Below are 20167 nucleotides of genomic sequence, written 5' to 3' on the forward strand. Positions count from 1 at the left end.
GAACAATTACAGCGCTATTTCCATTTTGATTCTACTAGTAAGCCTTTTTACTTGAATGCCTTTTAACCTGTCTATATTCTAGCTGAAACTTCAAGGAAGCCTTATGTCAGAGCTGTTAAAAGGCCTTTGAAAGGGAACATGTACAATCATAAAGGCTTCAGAAATAAGAAAATGTTTCTTCCATTACATTCTTAACCTCTCGTTTCTGCTTAACAGACTTCGGTAAAGGTCAGTAAGAGTGTTTTAACAGTCTCTGCTGTAGTCTTCCAGGAGAAAATGTTGTTTCCATTCTAAATACCCACTGTTAATAAGGGACTGGTTTGGTATATTCTGGGAACAAAAACTCCTCCTCAGAAAGAATTCAGCATAAACCAAATTGAAACCCAAATTTCAAATCCTCAAGTTAGAAAGAATGTACATGAGAATGTGTCATTTTGGTTACTTTTGCCATTAGACTAATGAATATCATAACATCTGCATAATGTTTTATGATTTCCAGGGAACATTTCTGTACCCTTTTCTCATTCGTCATCCCTGTGATTCCTCGTCATAGGTGATACAATAGTTTAAACCTACATATAAGGAGACAAAAGTCTGAGAGTGTTCGGTGACTTCAGTAACCCCGCTGAGCTGCTAATGGGTGGCCACATGAACTTAGATTTGCAGTCATAAACCTCTGCCCTTTTTATTTGGTATGACACAGTGATTCTGGTTGTGTTTTTGTCAGGTTTTTTCATGAAAGTTTTCTAGCACAATTTACAAGATGGCCTATGAAGAAGCAAGAGCTAATGCCGTTACTGGTCCTGAGGAGACCTGGCCCTGAGTGGGTCTGCCTAGTGCCAGATGGTAGCGTGTGGGTCCTTGAGTTCATGTGGGAGAGATTTCTCCATAAAGATGACGGTACATTTATTAAAGGCGGGACTGTACATCAAAGAAGGGCTTAGCAGAGAGGAAGCAACAGGAGAGCCTGGGCTAGGCTGCCTGAGCTCACTGGAAAGTCAGAGAAAAGGGGTCTTGGGGACAGGTTCAGGGGATTAGGCTGGGACAAGCTTCCAGCTGCCTATTGCCTTAGGGTTTAGGAGACCCCTGCCTGTCGGGGAAGAAGTGGGGAGGAACAGCCTGGACTGCTCCCCAGAGGAGACAGCTTGCTGAGTCCTTTTTGTCTTGGGGCTTTTATCTCTTTCTTGCAGTGGGAAATCTTAGGGGAGGCATCAGGGGAGGGTTTCAGCAGAATATTCATCATTTCTCCCGGTGTGCCCTTTCAGGGTCATGGTCTCCACTGATTGGTCAGTGCCGGCAGGGGGTCCTTAGTCATTGCAGTTGGTCCTGGCCTTGTCCAGCTGGTTTTGCTGCTTCTTTGGGCCTGGAGCTGAAATACAACTGAGGCCTAGATGTTATCTCTAGGAAGGTGACCAGCTGCACCTGGCTGTAAATTACTTGGCCACTGTGTCCAGCTATCTGGTTCAGTTTCCCTGTTCTACTTGCCAAGGAATTTTCTTAGGTTCTTACTCTCCAGTCTCAATACTGTTAAATATATTTTTAGGTTTCTTATTACACTAGTATAGAAATATGTCATTTTACTATCAAATTTCCCCTAAGCAATTAAATTTTTTACTGTATAAAAAAGCTAAAATTACCTGTCTCTAAAGAATAGTTTCTTCAAGTACTCACTGGCATTTTTGAATTTGTGGTTCATTTCATCTTTTTATGACTCCAGAAATTAAATGAGTTTGGCTGTACATCAAAAGATTATCATGTAGTTATTATTTATTTTTATAGCTCAGATGAATCTGGTACTAGCTCATTATAGTCCATGGCCCACTAGCCAAATGAATACAATCTGGAAATATGAAATACATTTTTAATAATAATGCAATAATGCTGCATTCTGTATAGAGGTACCAGGGGCCACTTAAGTGAGGTGTAATGTCAATTAAATATTGCAGTGCTCTTACTGAAATCTTGTGATCATCACATTTATCTGATATTTTCCTGAATCCAGGTATAAACAATCATTTTAGAAGACAATTTACTACATAGTCAGTTAATGTATCTTTTCCTTTAACTACACATATTATCATACAGTAAGAATAAGCAGTATAAACTTTTCTCCTGTTTTTAGAGTGATAAGCATTCTGAAGTATTTATACAGACACAAATGCAGATTGACTAAATGTTTCACTTATGTTTTGGCCCCAAGTGTCATTATTTGAAAGTATTTAGAATAAAAAGCTGAAAGCCATAGCAAATTTCCAAATCCCATGTAAGAGACTAATTGTGGTAATCTGTCGCCACACTGCTGGCAAGTGATGGTATTGTCTCATTGGATTTTTACTCCCTTTTACGGTTCTGACCCTTCCTCCGGTGTGGCCCCTAAGCCATTAAGTGGATTTGAAGGGCCAGGAGGCATGAAGCTTCAGAATACTCCACCATCATGCTGTTAAGAATCAGCACGAAAAAGAACATTGGCACAATAAGGGGGAACTAGCTGAAATACGTAGAATTAGTATGTGCTGGGCCATGTGAACATTACTACGCAGTATTAATAATATTCCAAATGCTGTGTTATATGTTATCAGGAGTGTTTGTAATAGACATAAAAAAATCTGTTCTGCACCATGTGCTATAAGAGACTATGTTAGCCACCTAGGGCTGCAGTAACAAAGAATCACAAGCCAGGTGTCTCAAAATAACAGACATTTATTTTCTCACAATTCTGGAGGTTAGAAGTCCAAAATCAAGGTGTTGGCAGGGCCGTGTTCTCCCTGAAAGGCTCTGAGGGAGGATTTCTTCTTTGCTTCTAGTGGTTGCCCGCAATCTGGGGCATTCCCTGGGTTAGAGACACACAGCTCGAGTCTCTGTATCCGTCTCCACGTGGCCTCTCCCCTGCGTGTCTGTGCCCAGAGTTCCCCCTTCTTATAAGGACTCCAGTCACTGGATTAGGGCCCACCCCAGTTTTGTACGATTCACCTAGCTTTGATTGCGTCTGCAAAGACCTTATTTCTAAGTAAGTTCAGATTCGCAAGTTCTGGGGGTTAGGACTTTGACCTATCTTTTTGGGAGACACAATTCAACTCATAACAGAAACCATAGCTTTTAAAGCTCATGGAGAATAGCTTTGGAGAATAGATATGTTGAAAATATAATTGTATATTTTTAGTAGCAGTATGAAATATATGTTTATTATCTATTGCTGAACAACAAATCACTCAAAAACTTAGTACTTTAAATCAACAACCATTTTGTTATTACTTAGGATTTTGTGGGTCAAAACTTGGACAGGGTTTGTCTGGGCAAATCTTTTTCATGTGGCATCTGTGTTGGAATCTAGCTAGTGGCTCTACTGGAGGGTCAGTGGTGGCTTCACAAGTGCAAACTGGGAAATTTGAAAACTGTGGATTCAGAACCTTCACTTGCTCTCTCGAGCAGAAACTTTGGAGGCCTAACATGGCAGTTCACAGCTCCAAAAGTAAGTAATCCAAGAGTTAGGGACCAGGAACTTCCAGTCTCTTAAGGGCCAGGATCAAAAATTGGCACAGCGTAGCTTTCACCAGATTGTATTGGTCAGTATAGTCACGGAGCACCCGTAGATTTAAGGGGAGATGGATGGTGCTCTCTAGAAGGAGTGTCATTCATCTTCTGGCCACAGATTACTTACATTCCTTCCACATTAAACAATCTCACCCTGTTGTAATGTTGCCTTGAATTGAAAAAGTTGATGATGTAAATTGAGAGCATGTATGGATGAGGGTCTTTGAGTGTGGTTCCTTTCAACTTGAAGATCTTTGGACTGTTGGGAGAATTTATCTGCTCTCCTCTTAACATTGAATGGCCAAATAAAGAAAGGATAACCATAGATCCTCCTCTTCAGAAGGAGAAAACAGGACGAGGGAGCAGCTCCTGTTCCACACTGATCTGAAACCCAACCAGATTCCTGTCACCAGTTTCCTGATTTGGGTCTGGTCCTGTTCCCTAGAGGTGCCTGCAGTGTCTCTTGGTTACACTCCCTGAGTCACCCCTCCTTTTCCGTAAAAATCTTTATAGGGCTCCAGTGTATCAATGATAACCCAATTCGTTAAATAAAAGCCACACGCACATTTGTTTGTGACATGTCCTTTTCTTGTGTTATTTTCCCAGAGATTAGGTTACTCTGGGAAAATAACACAAAGACTTTTTGTCTGGTTGAAAGGGTTTACTAAGCATATCTCAAGATTCATAGAGGTCCTCTTTTCTGGCAGAGAAAGACTAAGATGTACATTCCTTAAGATTCTTAGAAGCCCTATCAAGCTTGCCCTCAAACCTTTTTGAGGTCTCAGTGAAAGAATTGAGATTGTTTACCCCACAACCAGTTTTACTGGTGGAAGCTCGGTTGTAACCTTTGTCCTGGGGCCATGTCTGACTTTACAAGTCTCTCGCTGGGAGAGGCTGGATGAGAAAGTTTCATTTTCAAACCCACCCTGCTCTGGCTACTTTACATTCCTGTACATTCTGCTCACAAACTCAACAGGTATTCTTTTTCTAGTTCATCTCTTATATTTTATCCTCAGCCATGAACAGCCTTTGATGCTTTCTCTGTTTTGCCTGCTATCTTTTTTTCTTTTTTGGCAGATTTACACATTCATTAGGTTCCTTTCCATTTTCTTCATTACCACAGACAACACTAATGTCACATTTTTTTTGCTTAATACAGAAAGAGTAGCTCATGTTCTCCAGCCTTCAGTAACATATTTTCACTGTCCCTCAAAGTTTCACCAACAGTCTTTTCAAAGTTCTTGCTGCTTTTACTAACAGTCTCTTTATTTTTCCACTAACAGTCATGATCAGGCCCTTTGAGCTCCTGTCCGTAGCCTGATTCCAAAGCCCCTGACTCCTGTCACAGGTTTCATATGACACCATCACACTTCTGGGGAATAACTTATCTTTCAGTTTCCTATTGTTGCATAAAAATCCACCCTAAAACAAGTGGCTTAAAATGATATCCATTATATTCTTCATGACAATTTTTATAGATTAGAAATATAGGCAGAATGAGAGATTCTTCTGCTCTATGTAGTGTCATCTGCGGTCATTTGGAGGTGTCTGGGATGGTTTAGAATAGGGGTCACACACTTTCTTTGTGGAGAATCAGATCGTAAATATTTCAGACTTTGTGGGGCATGGTGTCTATCACTGCTGCTCAGCCCTGCTGTTATAATGTGAAAAGAGCTATTGACGATATGTAAATAAATAACTGTGGTTGTGTTCTAATACAATTTTATTTACAAAGCAGGCAGCTACCCTGGTTTCAGGTTTATAAGACCCAAGAAGGCCTCATGCACATGCCTTTGACTTTCACCATGATGCTAGGGGGAGGGGGGAGGCTCAGTCCAGCTTCCCTCCTGTGTAGGTAGTTGCAGGGCCTTCCTCCATGGTTTTTCCAGCAAGCTACCTAGCTTCCCACATGGGGGCTCAGGTTCCAAGAATGAGTGTCTGAGGGTGTGCCCGTCCAAGTCCCCTCCTCCAAGCTTTGTAAGGTTTAGGCCTGGAAGCACATATGACTTCATCATTTCTGCCATTTTCACTGGTCAGTACAACCACAGACCTCCCCTCCCAGACTGAGAAGGAAAAGACATGACTGTTTCTGGACACCCTTAATGGAAAGGGCGTCAGATAACAGTGGCCATCTTTAATCTAGCATAATGCTTGATCTTAATTCAATTCATTCAGGAGTGAGACATTTTTCTACCCCCAAGGATTTTACATCTAACTCGAACCAGATATAAAAGCAAGCATCTAAAATACAAGGCAGAATGAAACTTATCAAAGACAGAAACAAATAAAGCATGCGGGTACTTTAGGGGAGGAAAAAATATTTCTTGACCTTCTTGGAATCCCTGGCTGGGTCTGAAATTAAATTGACAAAGACATGTGAAAAAGAGAAAAGCATAGAAATTTATTTAATATAAATTTTACATGGCACAAGAGCCTTCATAAGGAAACGAAGACCTGAAGAAAGAGTTACACCTGAGGATTTTTACGCTAGGTGTAATGAAGACTTGGCAGTCATGTTGAAATACAGTAGGTCAGAAAGCAGGAGGTTAGTGTAGTAAACTGGGGGAGACTCAGCCAGGCCTGTTTGTTAGGATAGGATGTTCCTTTCTTCTGGGTGTAAGGAGAGTGCCTATCACACAAGGGTTTTAGGGCCATTTCAGGGGAAGAGGGTGGGGGGAAGGTCAGACCTTTCTGCTTCTGCTGTTTTTGCAGCTTCCTTCAGCTTAATATGCCAAGGTGCTGTATTTTGAGGTAAAGTGTCCCAAACCTCATTAGTACCCTTATAGGGGTGTAACGAATGTGGATATATGCACATGCTTTATAAGTAGTTGCTAGCCCTTCTTTCTACCTGCCAAGTTTTGTGGTTTTCAGCTTGTTTTTAACTGAAACCTATGATTTACATTTGGACCCAGAATAAGCATGCATAACACATACATTCAAACATATAACTAAAACAAGTTTCTTCAAATAGCTGTTACCCCATATCTGTGAAATGTACTTTGATATTTTCCCTTTTTTTCTATTGTATTTAAAGTTTAGAAATTCTGGTGATTGTCTACTGAATTGATTGTCAACTGCAGTTTATGAAAACAACTGTCTGGAAGAGGCAAAGAACAAGTCTTGTGGGTCACGGTTCCACAGTAACTTATTGTTAAAATGTATTTTTATAGGAAGAGTGGGGAATTGATTTAGTAGAGGAATATGAAGGAATTTCCCACACCAACTCTTTGCCCAGTGGCTTCTTTGACAAAACATTTACCCAGTATCTTTTGATATATATTTGTCTCTCTGTCAATGATGTGTATGCTAATTCTGAGCTGCTGTGATAAGATATTAGTTTGAAGGCGCCATAGAAACCTTGTTGACTTTTGTAGGTTTTTAATATACTATGATGTACTTTCAGAAGTCATCATGTTTTCTGATAAGAAAAGTTTATAATTTGTCTAGTTTGTTTAGAAACTGTATTCATGTTGAGGATACAAAATAGGAAATAGTATAGGAAAAGGGACCATGAAGTTTGATGATAGTGTTGCCATGATGATTATAAAATGCACAGTTATTCTTTAATTATTCACTAAACATGGCCCAGTTAGGGCCTGAAATGCAACAATAGACAAGGCAGTGCAAATCTGTCATCATGGAACCTACATTGTGCAATGTCAGATGGAAGGAAGAACAAGTCAACAAAGTAATTGTGAGTTTTGAGAAGCGTTATGAAAGGAACAAACATGAACTGAAATACAATATTGGGATCAGCTCTTGACTAAAGGTGGTTAGGGATGGTTTCTCTTAACAGGTGGCAGTTGAGATGAAAGGATGGGAAGGGAATGTGCTGGCTGTGATTAGCCCAGTGGGAAGAGCAGACCTGAATGTGTGTTAGTTCCAGGGTCAGGATGTGGTGGGTGTGTTTAGGGAACTAAAACTCCAGGGTAGGTGAAGCCCAGTAAGTTAGGCTGTGAAGTCAGGAGATGAGGGAGGGGGCAGGTGTCCAGGAACCCATCTAGCAAGGCCTCACAGGACATTGTAAAGAACGTGTATTTCTTTTTCCTTAGCCCTAAAAGAAGCTATTCAGGTGTTTATGCAGGAGAGGGCATGGTCAAATTTATGTTGCAAGAAGCTCAGTTTCACTGCTGTGTATAAAGAGAACTGGAGTGGAATAAAATTTAAGTGATGATGCTAACCTTATTCTTTGCAAACTGTAGGGGAGGAAAAATAATCTCTACCCTCTACCCTTCTAGGTTCTCGGCTGAGACTCCCTCCACCCATAATAAAAGGCAGATGAAGATGAGAAAAACAAATAAAAGTTTAATAACAAGTATACCTCTTTATACATGGGAGATACCCAGGAAAATTGAATAACTCCCTAAAATGGCCCAAGCCAGCAACATAAATACCATCTGCAGCTAAAGACAAAACAAAAATGTTGGCAGTGGGGCTAGCTAGTTATGGGGAGTTTTCAGTCAAAGCCCAGTACAGGCATAGCTTGGAGATATCAGGGGTTCAGTTCCAGAACACCACAATAAAGCAAATATTGTAATAAAGCAAGTCACACTAATTTTTTGGTTTCCTGGTGCATGTAAAATTTATGTTTATACTGTACTGTAATCTAAGTGTGCAATAGCATTATATCTAAAAAAATCAATGTATATCTTGTAATAAAAAATACTTTATTGCTAAAAATACTAACCATCATATGAGCCTTTAGCAAGTTCTAATCTTTTTGCTGGTGGAGGACCTTGCTTTCAATTTGTAAAAAAAATGCAATATCTGTATAGTGCAATAAAGCGAAACATATGCCTTTAAACAAAAGTGTGGTTGTTATGAAGATTTAAGTTGCTGTCTTCTCCATTAAAAGAAGCTCTAGAAACTAATCTTCTCCTCTTCCTTGGAGAGAGAGAGACAGAGAGAGAGACATCCTTACAAATGGAGATTACCCTTAAAAAATGTCTTTTACAAAAGTGTAACATCTCGGTTTTTAGAGCTATTTCTTAAAAATAACTGAGTTCAGAGTAATCAATATGCCAAAGAGGCATATTTTAGGGCGGCATATTCTACTTCCCTTCACTCCCCTTCGTTACATCTTTTTACTTATCTAGAAATTGTAGCATGCACCTTGGTGCTATTAGATTACCGTTGGAACTACTATTGGCTACAGAGATTTCTGGGTTGTTTATTTTAGAATTCATAGGATATACAGACAACTCAATGAAGGTGAGCTTTTTAAACTCAAGATATAAAAGTGGCAGTGAGGACTTTGAAATATTTGTATTCACTTGTTAATTCAACAGGCATTGTTTTTTCAGGTACTGTGGAAGACCCTGTTTCTTACTTGAAGTGAATTTTATTTAAAAAGGTGATGAGAATCCCTGCACTTATGGGCATGTGGGCTTGGATGGTGTGTTAACAAGAATAGAAAGTCTAAATGAAATTAATTCTAGAAGTCATTTCACTTGTGAGTTAAAAGGAACCTTGCAGTTCACTTAATGAAAATTTCTGTTTTACCAACTAAGAGGCAAGAGAGGTCACAGAGCTCCCAGTGGCTCCTTCTGTCTCGGTGGCGAATCAAAGGCGATTTCCCTGAACTACAGTGGACTGAGTCTCCAGAGAAAGTACCTTTGCTCAAGTGCAGTGCAATAAAACACCATTAGCTTTTATTTCAAACTTTTGTTTGTTTGTTTGTTTGTTTGTTTAAAAGAGTTGTCTAACTTGATGCCTTTTTTATAAACATCCACAAGAAAAAAAAATTTCTAAAATTTAGACCCAGGAAGTAAAACAAAATGAAAAACAGAAACTGCTTTTATTGAGAACTAGTGGACTTTAATGACAGTGAAGCTTATGAGGTTCATCATCTTTCCCCTTTTCACTTGGTGTTCAGGTTCCTCAGAGTTCGATGAAATGGGTTAAGGAAAGTTTCTCCCTTTTTATGTGTTGTTTCTGATTCTCCCTTTAACTCTTTTATGTTCTTTTCCAGGCAAGTGTTGATTGCAAGTCACTCTGTAAACTTCTTTGGAAAGTGATTGAACTACAAACTATTCAGAAATAAATGAGTGACTAAGTCAGTACCACAATTCAGGTCTTCCAACTCTCAATCCAGATTTCAATTCATTCTGTTATTACTGGAAAACCATTTTTGTCTCTGTTTTTCCCATTAGAGAAAAATAGTTTCCAATACACGGAGCTGTGTAAAAGGAAGCTGTGAAGTGAAAGATATCTACACTTGTATAGCTTTGACTCAAATTTCAAAACATAATCATTCCTCTCAACTCTGAAGTAAAAAAGTTTCCATTTTCCTTGAAAATTTGGAACTATATTATTTTATTGGCACTCAGGACTATTCACAGTATTATATGAATGGCTATATATTCACAATGATATTTGAGACAGATTTGGGTGTTCTTTTGAATGCAGACGATATCCACAAAGACCAATGCAGTAAAAACCTTATAAGTCAAGCTTTACCACTGCAACAAAGTGTTTGATTTCTTGCTTCCTGAATATCACTCAGCCACATACTGCTGGCTGGGCCTCAGCTTACCTCCCCAGTGGGGAAGCCTGAGACTTCTGCACAAAGAAACTCCCGGTGCTCTTGATGTTTCTCATCTGGTGATGCAGAATTCCAGGGCTGCTCTCTCATTGATGTGCTGAAGGGAAGAAGGTTATCACAGCAGCTACAGCCAGCATGGCACAGTTGCCCACACACTTCAGAATGTTTTCTGAAAGTAATATATTAATAATGTCAAAAGCTGGGCTAGACCATCAGTCATGGAAAGAACCTCCCTTGAAAGGTTCAGATTTGCTTCCTTAGAACCCAGGGCAGGTCATGGCAGACCTTAGGATCACAAACTTACAGTATGGTTGTTGGAAGCACATCGGATGAGAACAACTGAGTGCAAAATACAAACATGGAATGCTATTTTTTTATTTCTAGCTATAACATATGACATTTCATTTACTATCATTATTATTGCAGAGTACAAGCAAATAACATTAGTTATTATTATTAAGACTTTAGAAAGTCACCCTGCACCCTGCATAAGGGTACATAGTCCCGAGTCCACCTGGCTACATCCAAATCCTGGGATTGCGGCAGAACTCCTGGCCTACCCTGAGCAATTTAACCTCAATTTGCTTCACCTCTTCATCTGCAAAACGGGCTAATCACGGTGCCTGTTGTGTTGGATTGATATGAGAATTGATGGGACTAATATGTATAAATCACACAGAACACTGCCTGGCTCGGGGTCAATATTATTTGAGTAGTTACTACTTTTATATAAATTATCCCATTTAATTAGGTGACAAATTATTTTCCTGATAAAATATTATTCTCATATATATGTGTGTGTGTGTGTGTGTGTGTGTGTGTATCTACTATCATACAACTTCTTTTATTTTTCTTCTCTTGGGACTGAAGTCCTTCCTGCTTTGTCCTTTGTTTCTGGAGCCAGGGTAGGTCTGAGGACCACCCAGGAACAGACTGCAGCCATAATGAGTGGCCAAAAGTCTGGACGTTTTGGTCCTGGGACCTCCCAAAGAATTCTCTCACTCTTCTCTTTGACCAAAACCCCTTTCTCTCAGAGGGTAAGAGTCTCTCCAGCTGTCTGCTCCCTTCTGTACCATCTGCCAGTTTGTGGACCATTTTTGTCCAAGGACCAAATTGGCAATTTGTGGAAGCCAATTAATTGCTTCTTGGAATATTATTTTTAAAATCACAGAATAAAACATAATGGATTACAAAGACAATCAAAGATGTTGTGATGCAATTATCAAAGTGTTTTTAAAATGTTATATAGGAATATGTGTACATCTTTGTTAACAGTCTCTTAAACAAGGTTAGAATGTCCATAACTTTTATGATTTCAAAGTTGTGATGAGCATGAACAACACTTGAGATATCTGTAATAATTACAATGTGAGATGAAATGAAAATATGATGAAGTCACAGGTATTGTTAATACTATTTTAGTTTTCTGCTGACATTCATTAATTAACGGTAATGATAAATTTTAATTCCATGTTAGTAAAAATAAAAATATATTATTTCCCCATCTAAGTTGACAGACTCCAAGAATTCTATCCAAACCCTGTAATGGACTCACTTCTAATCCCAGACTGACCAACACTCACCCCTTTCTCATCTCAGAGAAGGAAGGAGAGAAGGACTTTCTAAGTCAGCATCCTTTGCCCAGGCTGCCCCTGTACCTGTATCAATGCAAGGTCCTTGAGCCTCATCATCCTAGGACACTACTTCTGCTTTTCCACTATAGGTTACTTTTAGAACCTTGGCTTTCTACCTATCATTAGTTTTATTCTTTCTTTCTTTTTCTTTATTGAGACATAATTGACATATAAAATCATGTAAGTTTAAGGAGTAAAGCGTATTGATATGAAACATTATTGCAGTGTGCTTACCACCATAGCATTACCTAACAGCTCCATCATGTCACATAATTATCATTCCTTGTCCGTGAGGAGAACATTTAAGACCTAGTCTCTTAGCCACTTCCAAGTATACAATACAGTATTGTTTACTATGATCACAATCAGATCCCCAGAGCTTATTCATCTTCCATCTGCAAGTAGGTACCCTTTGATCAGTATCTCCCTAATTCCCCCATTCCCCAGCCCCTCACAACCACAATTCTGCTCTGTTTCTACAAGTTCATTTTTTGGTATAGATTCCACATATAAGTGATATCATGCAGTGTTTGATTTTTGCTATCTGATTAACCATATTTTTCAGACCATAAGACACACCTAGACTTTAGAGGAGGAAAATAGGAAAAAAAATTTTGAAGCAAAAAATGTGGTAAAATATTTAATAACATAAATAACATAATATTTCACCAATGTCAATGTAAACAGAACTCAACAGCAGCATTAACAACCATTATTCCTCCCAAATTTGGGGGGCGGGGCAGGAAAAAAAGTACATTTTATAGTCCAAAAAATATGATATCTTGCTTGGCATTTGTCCTCAGGGTCCATCCATGTTGTTACCCGTGTTAGGATTTCTTTCTTTTTCATAGCTGAGTAATATTCCATTGTAAATATACACTACATCTTCCTCATTCATTCACCTTTTGATAGACACTTAGGTTATTTCCATATCTTGCCTAGCGTGAATAATATTGCAATAAATATGGGATTACAGATACCTTTTTTGATATCCTATTTTTATTTCTTTTGGATAGATACCAAAAAGTTAGATTGCTGTATCATGTGGTAATTCCATTTTAAGGTTTTCAAAGAACCTCAGTAGTATTTTCCTTAGTGGCTGCATTAATTCACATTCCCACCAGCAGTACACAAGGGATTTCTTTTTCTGCACATTCTTATTAGCACTTGTTATTTCTTGTCTCGGTAATCACAGCATCCTAACAGGTCTGGTGTAATATCTCGTTATGGTTTTGACTTGCATTTCCCTGGTGATTAATGATGTCAGGCATCTTTTCATGTACCTGTTGCCATTTGGATGTCTTCTTTGAGAAAATGTCTATTAGTTCCTCTACTAATTTTTACATCAGTTCAAGGAGTTTTTTCCTTCTTTCTTCTGGGAGTTCTGTGGTTTCAGGTCTTATGTTTAAGTCTGTAATATAATTTGAGTTAGTTTTTGTAACTTGTGTAAACTGGGTTCCAATTTTATTCTTTTTCATATGAATATTCAGTTCCCCAACACCATTTATTGAAAAGACTAGGCCAGGGGTGTCCAGCCCATGTCCTGTGGGCCACATGTGGCCCAGGATGGCTATGAATGTGGCCCAACACAAAATTGTAAATTTACTTAAAACATTATGAGATGTTTTTGTTTTTGTTAGTGTTTATGTATTTAATATGTAGCCCAAAACAGCTTTTTTTCTTCCAGTGTTGCCCTGAGATACAAAATGTTGGACATCCCTAGCTGGCCTTTTTCCGTGGAATATTCCTGGCTTCTGTGTTAAGTATTAGTTGAATGTATATGTGAGGGTATATTTTTGAGCTCTTGATACTATTCCATTGATTCTGTGTTCATGCCAGTACCATACTGTTTTGATCACTATAGCTTTGTAATATCATTTGAAATCAAGAAGAATATGCCTCCAGCTTTGTTCTCTTTTATCAGGATTGCTTTGGCTATTTGGATTCTTTTTTGGTTCCATACAAATTTTAGAATAGTTCTTCTATTTCTATGAATAATACCATTAGAATTTTGATAGCATTTGTTTTGAATTTATAGATAACTTTGTATTGTATTTTAGAAATATGAATTCTTCTGATCCATAAATACCAGACACCTTTCCATTTGTTTGTATCTTCTTCAAGTTCTTGCATCAAAATTTTAGAGATTTCAGTGTGCAGACCTTTAACCTCCTTTCTTAAATTTATTTCTAAGTATTTTATTGTTTTTATTCCAGTTTTATTATTATAATTAACATATAACAGTGATTTTTGTTTATAATGCTATTGTAAATGGTATTGTTTCATTTCCTTACAGATATTCTGTTATTAGTGTATAGAAACATAACTGATTTCTATATGTTGATTTTATATCCTGCATCTGTATTGAATTCATTTGCTAGTTCTAACTGTTCTTTTGCTGGTCTTTAAGATTTCCTTTACATAAGATCATATCATGTGCAAACACAGACAATTTTACTTGTCTCCAATTTGAATGCCCTCTATTTATTTTCCTTGCCTAATTGCTCCAGATAGGACTTCCATTACTAAGATAAGTAAGAATAGTGAGCCTTGGCTGGTGTAGCTCAGTGGACTGAGCGCCGGCTGTGAACCAAATGGTCAGGGCACATGCCTAGGTTGCAGGACAGGTCTCCAGTAGGGGGCGTGCAAGAGGCAACCATGCATTGAAGTTTCTCTCCTCTTTCTTCTTCTCTTCCTCTCTCTCTAAAAATAAATAAATACCATCTTTAAAAAAGTAAAATATCCCTAAAAAAAAGAATGGTGAGAGTGCACCCTTCTTTGTTCCTTTTCTTAGAGGAAAAGCTTTCAACCTTTCACTATTGGGTATGATATTAGCTGTGAGTTTGTTATATTTGCCCTTTATTATGCTGCAGTATGTGCCTCTATAGGGAATTTGTTGGGAGCAAATTCCCAACTATGGGAATTTGAAAGCATGTTTAATTTTGTCAAAGGTATCTTTCTGCATCTACTGAGGTGACCATACGGTTTTTATCTTTCATTCTATTAGTGTGGTGTATCATGTTGATTGATTTGAGCATCCTTGCACCCCAGGTACTTGGTCATGGTGTATGATCCTTTTAATGTGCTTTTGAATTTAATTTGATGGTATTTGTTCAGAATTTTTATATCTGTATTCATTAGGGATGTTGGCCAGTAGTTATCTTTTCTTGTAGTGTCCGTTATCTGGTCTCATACCAGGGTAATTCTAGCCTCATAAAATGAGTTTGTGAATATGTCCTCGCTTTCAATTTTTTGGAAGAGTCTGAGAGGCATTAAGTCTTTTTTAAATGTTTGGTCAAATTCACCTGTGAATCCATCTTGCCCTGGGTTTGTCCTAGTTAGGAGATTTTTGATTACTAATTCAACGCCTTGGTATTCATCTGTTCAGATTTTCTATTTTTTCATGATTCATATTGTTAAGTTGTATGTTTTTAGGAATATGTCCATTCTTTTAGGCTGTCCAGTTTGTTGGCATATAATTGTTTGTAGTAGTCGCTTTTGATTTTTTATGGTATCAGTTGGAATATGTCTCCTTTTTAATTTCTAATTTTATTTATGAGTCCTCTCTTTTTTCTTAGCTAGTCTAACTAAAAGTTTGTCCATTTTATTTATCTTTCCAAATAACCAGCTCTTAATTTTGTTGATATTTTCTATTGTTTTTCTGGTCTTTATTTCTGATTTTTGTTGCTTTCTTTCTTCTGATAACTTTGTGCTTAGTTTGTTCCTATTTTTTCTAGTCCCTTGAGGCATAAAGTTAGGTTGTTCATTTGAGATCTTTTTCTTTTTTCTTATTTTAGTCATGTGCCATGTAACAACATTTTGGTCAAAAATGGACTGCACATACATTCATATGTACTATAGTGGTTTATCATATACCCTAGATGTGTAGTAGGCTATACCATCTAGGTTTGTGTAAATGCACTATATCTTGTTGATACAATGACAAAATTGTCTAATGCTACATTTCTCAGGACATATTCTAGTTATTCAATGGCACATGCATTTATCACTATAAACTTTCTTTAAGAACTGCTTTTGCAACATTCCATATATTTCCAATTTCATTTGTTTTAAGAGGTCTTTAATTTTCATTTTGATTGCTTTTTTACTCAATGGTTGTTCAAGAGTGCATTGTTTAGTTTGCATATGTTTATACATTTTCCAGCTTTTCTCTTGTTAATTTTTAGTTTCATACCATTGTGGTCAGTAAACATTTTTGGTGTGATTTTAAACTTAAACTTGGTAAAACTTATTTTATGGCCTATCATATGGTCTGTCCTATGAAATGTTCTATATGGACTTGAGAAGAATGTATGTTATGTTGCTATTGATTGGAATATTCTATATATATCTCTTCAGTCTATTTGATATAAAGTATGGTTCAAGTCCAAAAATAATAATCTTGTCATTTTTCTATCTGGATGATCTATCTCATGCCAAAGTTCCAAACTATTGTGTTTTTGTCATTTTTTTCCCTCTCCCAGTATTTAACTCTCCCAGTATTTACTTGACATATGTAGGTGTTCCAACGTTGGATGTATATATATTTACAATAGTTATACCTGCTTGGTATAACCTTCTTTTCTCATGTTACCATTTTTGGCTTAAAGTCTATTTAGTCAAATATAATTGTGGCTACACATCCCCACTCTCCTTTGGTTTCCACTTGCATGGAATATCATTTTCATCCCTTTACTTTGAGCATATATACGCATGTCCTTAAAGATTAACTGAGTCTCATAGGCAATACACAGTTGGCTGTTGTTTTTGTTTTGTTTTGTTTTGTTTTGTTTTGTTTTCATCCAACTACTCTGTGACTTTTGATTGGAGAATTCATCCTATATACTCTTAGACTAATCACTGATATGTGAGGCCTTACTGATGCTGTATTCTTAATTGCTTTCTGGCTGTTTTGTAATTTCACTGTTACTTTTCTTTCCTCTTGTTGCACACCACTGTGGGTTGGTGATTTTCCATGCTCTGCTTCCCTTTTTATTTTTTCTCAAATCTTCTGTAATTACTTCTGGTGTCAGTTGAACATTCCCATTACCTTCTTTTAAAAAAATGTTTTAAAACTGATATTTAGTGTGTTGTCTGCACAGACTAGCTTTTGAAAGTGAGTGCAGAATTGCTGTAGTGCAGATACCACATGTTGATTCTTTATAGACAATGATGGAGGTTGTTGTGGTCAAGGTATAATTAGTGTCCAAGTGCTCCTTGGTATTTTTACATTAATATTCTTAACTTGGGGAATTATAAAAATTAGATTAAGGAAAGAAAAATGACTTATAAAGGCTTTTCATCTTGACATGAAAGTATGGATTAATTGTTGAAATTCAGAAATATATCTGACAGCCAGGCTGGTGGGTGGAGTCTGTAGTAATGGTATCTGGGGTGTCATTGTCCTTGAGCTAGAACTTGATGGATTCTGCTGGAAACCAAATAAATAAAGCACATTTTCAGGTGAGTTATAGGAATGTTAATGTTAAGTAGCCCAGTTTCTATGACTTCTATTTAAAACAGTTGATGTAAATGGCAAATATACTGTACATAAGTACAACATGTAGTTATGCACATTATGTACACATATTATACAAAACGCATGTGTGTACTATATTTCTAGGTGTCTGTGTTTTGAATTATTGTTAATACAACAATAGTCATGCTTGTGACATTTCAAAGTTGTATTCACAATGGGGAAGATCCCTTAAAAAGCATTTTAAAAATGAGAACATTAGCTTACCCTCAGCTTTAGAAATTTTTTCAAACAGAAAGTTTAACATTTATATGTAGGTTTTTTAATTGAGAATGGTGCATTTTATTTTATCTTCTCTACATTTTGCTTTTCCTTATGATTTGGCAGTTGGAAGGCAGGAACTGGATGATCCAATAAACATTTTATAGCTGTAATTGCTATATTTTTTATCCTGCAACTCAGTTGCCTGTATGTGTTGACCGAAGTCAGTTTTCCAGTTTGCTAAACAGGTGGCATACTAAGAAATTTGGAATTGTGTACTATACCATATTAGGCAATAACATGTGAAATTTAATTATTTTTAAATGTAATTCAACTATTTAAACAAATCCTATTTTCTTTCATTAAAATGGTCTTGAAAATAATTAATCACATGTACAGAGGCTTTAAAATTATACACATATAGAAGTGACTGATTCTCTTGTGAAGGGGATAGTCTTCTTATTCTGAAGGTTTGAAATCAGTCCCCATCACTTTAGAAAGTAAGGAAATGGCAAGACTTGGCTACTGCTGAGTCTGCCAGAGGCTTTTACTTTGATGTTACATGTTCCACGTGCCACAGAAAGGGTCGTGTGAGTCACATTATGCTACATTAGCAGTTCTCGGTGGACTCATCGGAACATACAGACCATGAGACTTAGAATGAGCTCCCTGTGGCTCAGAGAAATCACAGGGTACAGTTGTTCAGGGACCAGTCAGACAGTGTTTCAGTTGCACACAATAACTGTTCATCGCTTTATTCCAGGAGCAAATGAATGATATATAATAACACCCCGGTTCATCTTTCATTTATTGTAGTGCAGCTAAAAACTGTAACAATGAGTGATAACATATAATAGGAGAACCAAGGACATTTAGACAAGTGACAATTGCACCCATTCTTGAACTGAATAATATCCTCTGTGGATGGATACAGTTACAAGTGACACTTTCCTTAACAAATACTAAGTTGGTTTTGGAAGATAGAATAGTAACTGAGGATTTTTATGTGGAGACATATACTGTAAATTCAATTCTCTAAAAGCAGAGTACTTGGCTTATCTATGTACTGCATAACTTAAAATGACATTTCTATGAAGGAAGACAGAAACTTTTGTTGAATTAATTCTATTTGAAGAGGAAAATACATTGGTGCTTTAGATCTTGTGGGACAGTTAGGAGTCCCTGATGCTATTGACTTAGAAGTCACACTGGAGAGAAAAGAAAACTTCTGGGCATCTCCAGATATGAGTTCTGGCTCTTCTAAGTAATACAAGAGCAAAGTTCAGCAAATATAGATGCATTTTTATGTTCAAAGATTCTAAAAAGAGAGGTTATCTGAGAGTGGTTAAGAGAGTTTTGAAAAACAAATCCTGACTAATTAAAAATGATGCCAATGAAGATCAAAAAGTAAAAAATTTTGTGGGAATACAAGTATATCCCTAGTAAATCAGCCCTCTGAAAGGAGATGTGCATAAAAAGATCAAAGGAACGTTGCATAACTAAGATTCCTAAAAAAGAACAAACACTTAAAAATAATGGCAGTCTGACACCTGGAACGGGGTGAGGTTTTGAAAAATGCTACAGGACTTAAGCATTTTTGCAAAGCTCGTTGGAGCAAAAATAACAAGAAGGTTGTGATAGGCTCATTTCTGGGATAGATAAGCATGAGTTTACAAACAACCTCCTCTTTATTTCTGTTTTATTAAACTTGAAATTGGAAGAAGGAGACTATCATTTACATAGGGATTAGACAGTGAAAAAGTACTTGGTTGTCTATTTTTTAATTGAATTTATTGGGGTTACATTGGTTAATAAAATTATATATTTTTCAAGTGTACAGTTCTATAATACATCATCTGTATATTGTATTGTGTGCTCACCACCTCAAGTCCAGTCTTCTTCCGTCACCACTTAGCCCCCCATACCCTCCTCCATCTCCTCCCCTGCCTTTTACATCCAGTAATCACCATACAGTTGTCTGTGCCTGTGTGTTTTTTTCTTATCCCTTCACCTTTTTCATTCATCCCCCCAATACCCTTCCCCCCTGATAGCTTTCAGTTTGTTCTTTGTATCTATAAGTCTGTTTCTATTTTGTATGATTGTTTATTTTGTTCATTAGAGTCTGTATGTAAGTGAAGTCATATGTTATTTGTCTTTCTCTGACTGGCTTATTTCACTTAGCATAATAATCTCCAGATCCATCTATGCTATTGCAAAAGGTAAGAGTTCCTTCTTTTTTTACAGCCAAGTAGTATTCCACTGTGTAAATGTACCATAGCTTTTTTCTCTACACATACTGATGGGCACTTGGGCTGCTTTCAGGTCTTCACTATTATATTATAAATAGCCAAGAATTATATGCAATGAATATAGTGCTTAGTTGTTTAAATCAGTCAAATCTCAAACAGAAGAATTTTTAGGTCTTAAAAGGGTTTGAGGACATGGTTTTAGATTCATTGTCAGTATTTTTTGTTGTTGTTTAGAAATCTCATTGTCTGTGAACATACTAGGCTGTTAGAGATAGGCAATCCTGACCCTAATTTCCAAAATTGAGAAAAAAATAAGCTTAAGTGACTATACATTATTATACTTTTAATATCCAGCAGAGGGTTACTAAATAGGAATATAAGATGAATTCTTTGAAAAGAATGTAGTAATCACTAGAACATCTCACTATGTTCAATAAAAATAAGCCATCCAACTTAAATGATTTTCTTTCTT

At 37.0% G+C, this 20167-nt stretch overlaps 1 protein-coding gene across 1 annotated transcript in view; it reads left to right on the forward strand.

The window, feature by feature from the left end:
• Positions 1–20167, forward strand: part of NKAIN3 (sodium/potassium transporting ATPase interacting 3) — a 535660-nt gene that overhangs the window by 68051 nt on the left and 447442 nt on the right. The window lies entirely within an intron of this gene.

Source organism: Phyllostomus hastatus, unplaced genomic scaffold (genome assembly GCF_019186645.2).
Source record: "Phyllostomus hastatus isolate PE091 unplaced genomic scaffold, TTU_PhHast_1.1 phas_scaffold_21, whole genome shotgun sequence".
Lineage (NCBI taxonomy): Eukaryota > Metazoa > Chordata > Mammalia > Chiroptera > Phyllostomidae > Phyllostomus > Phyllostomus hastatus.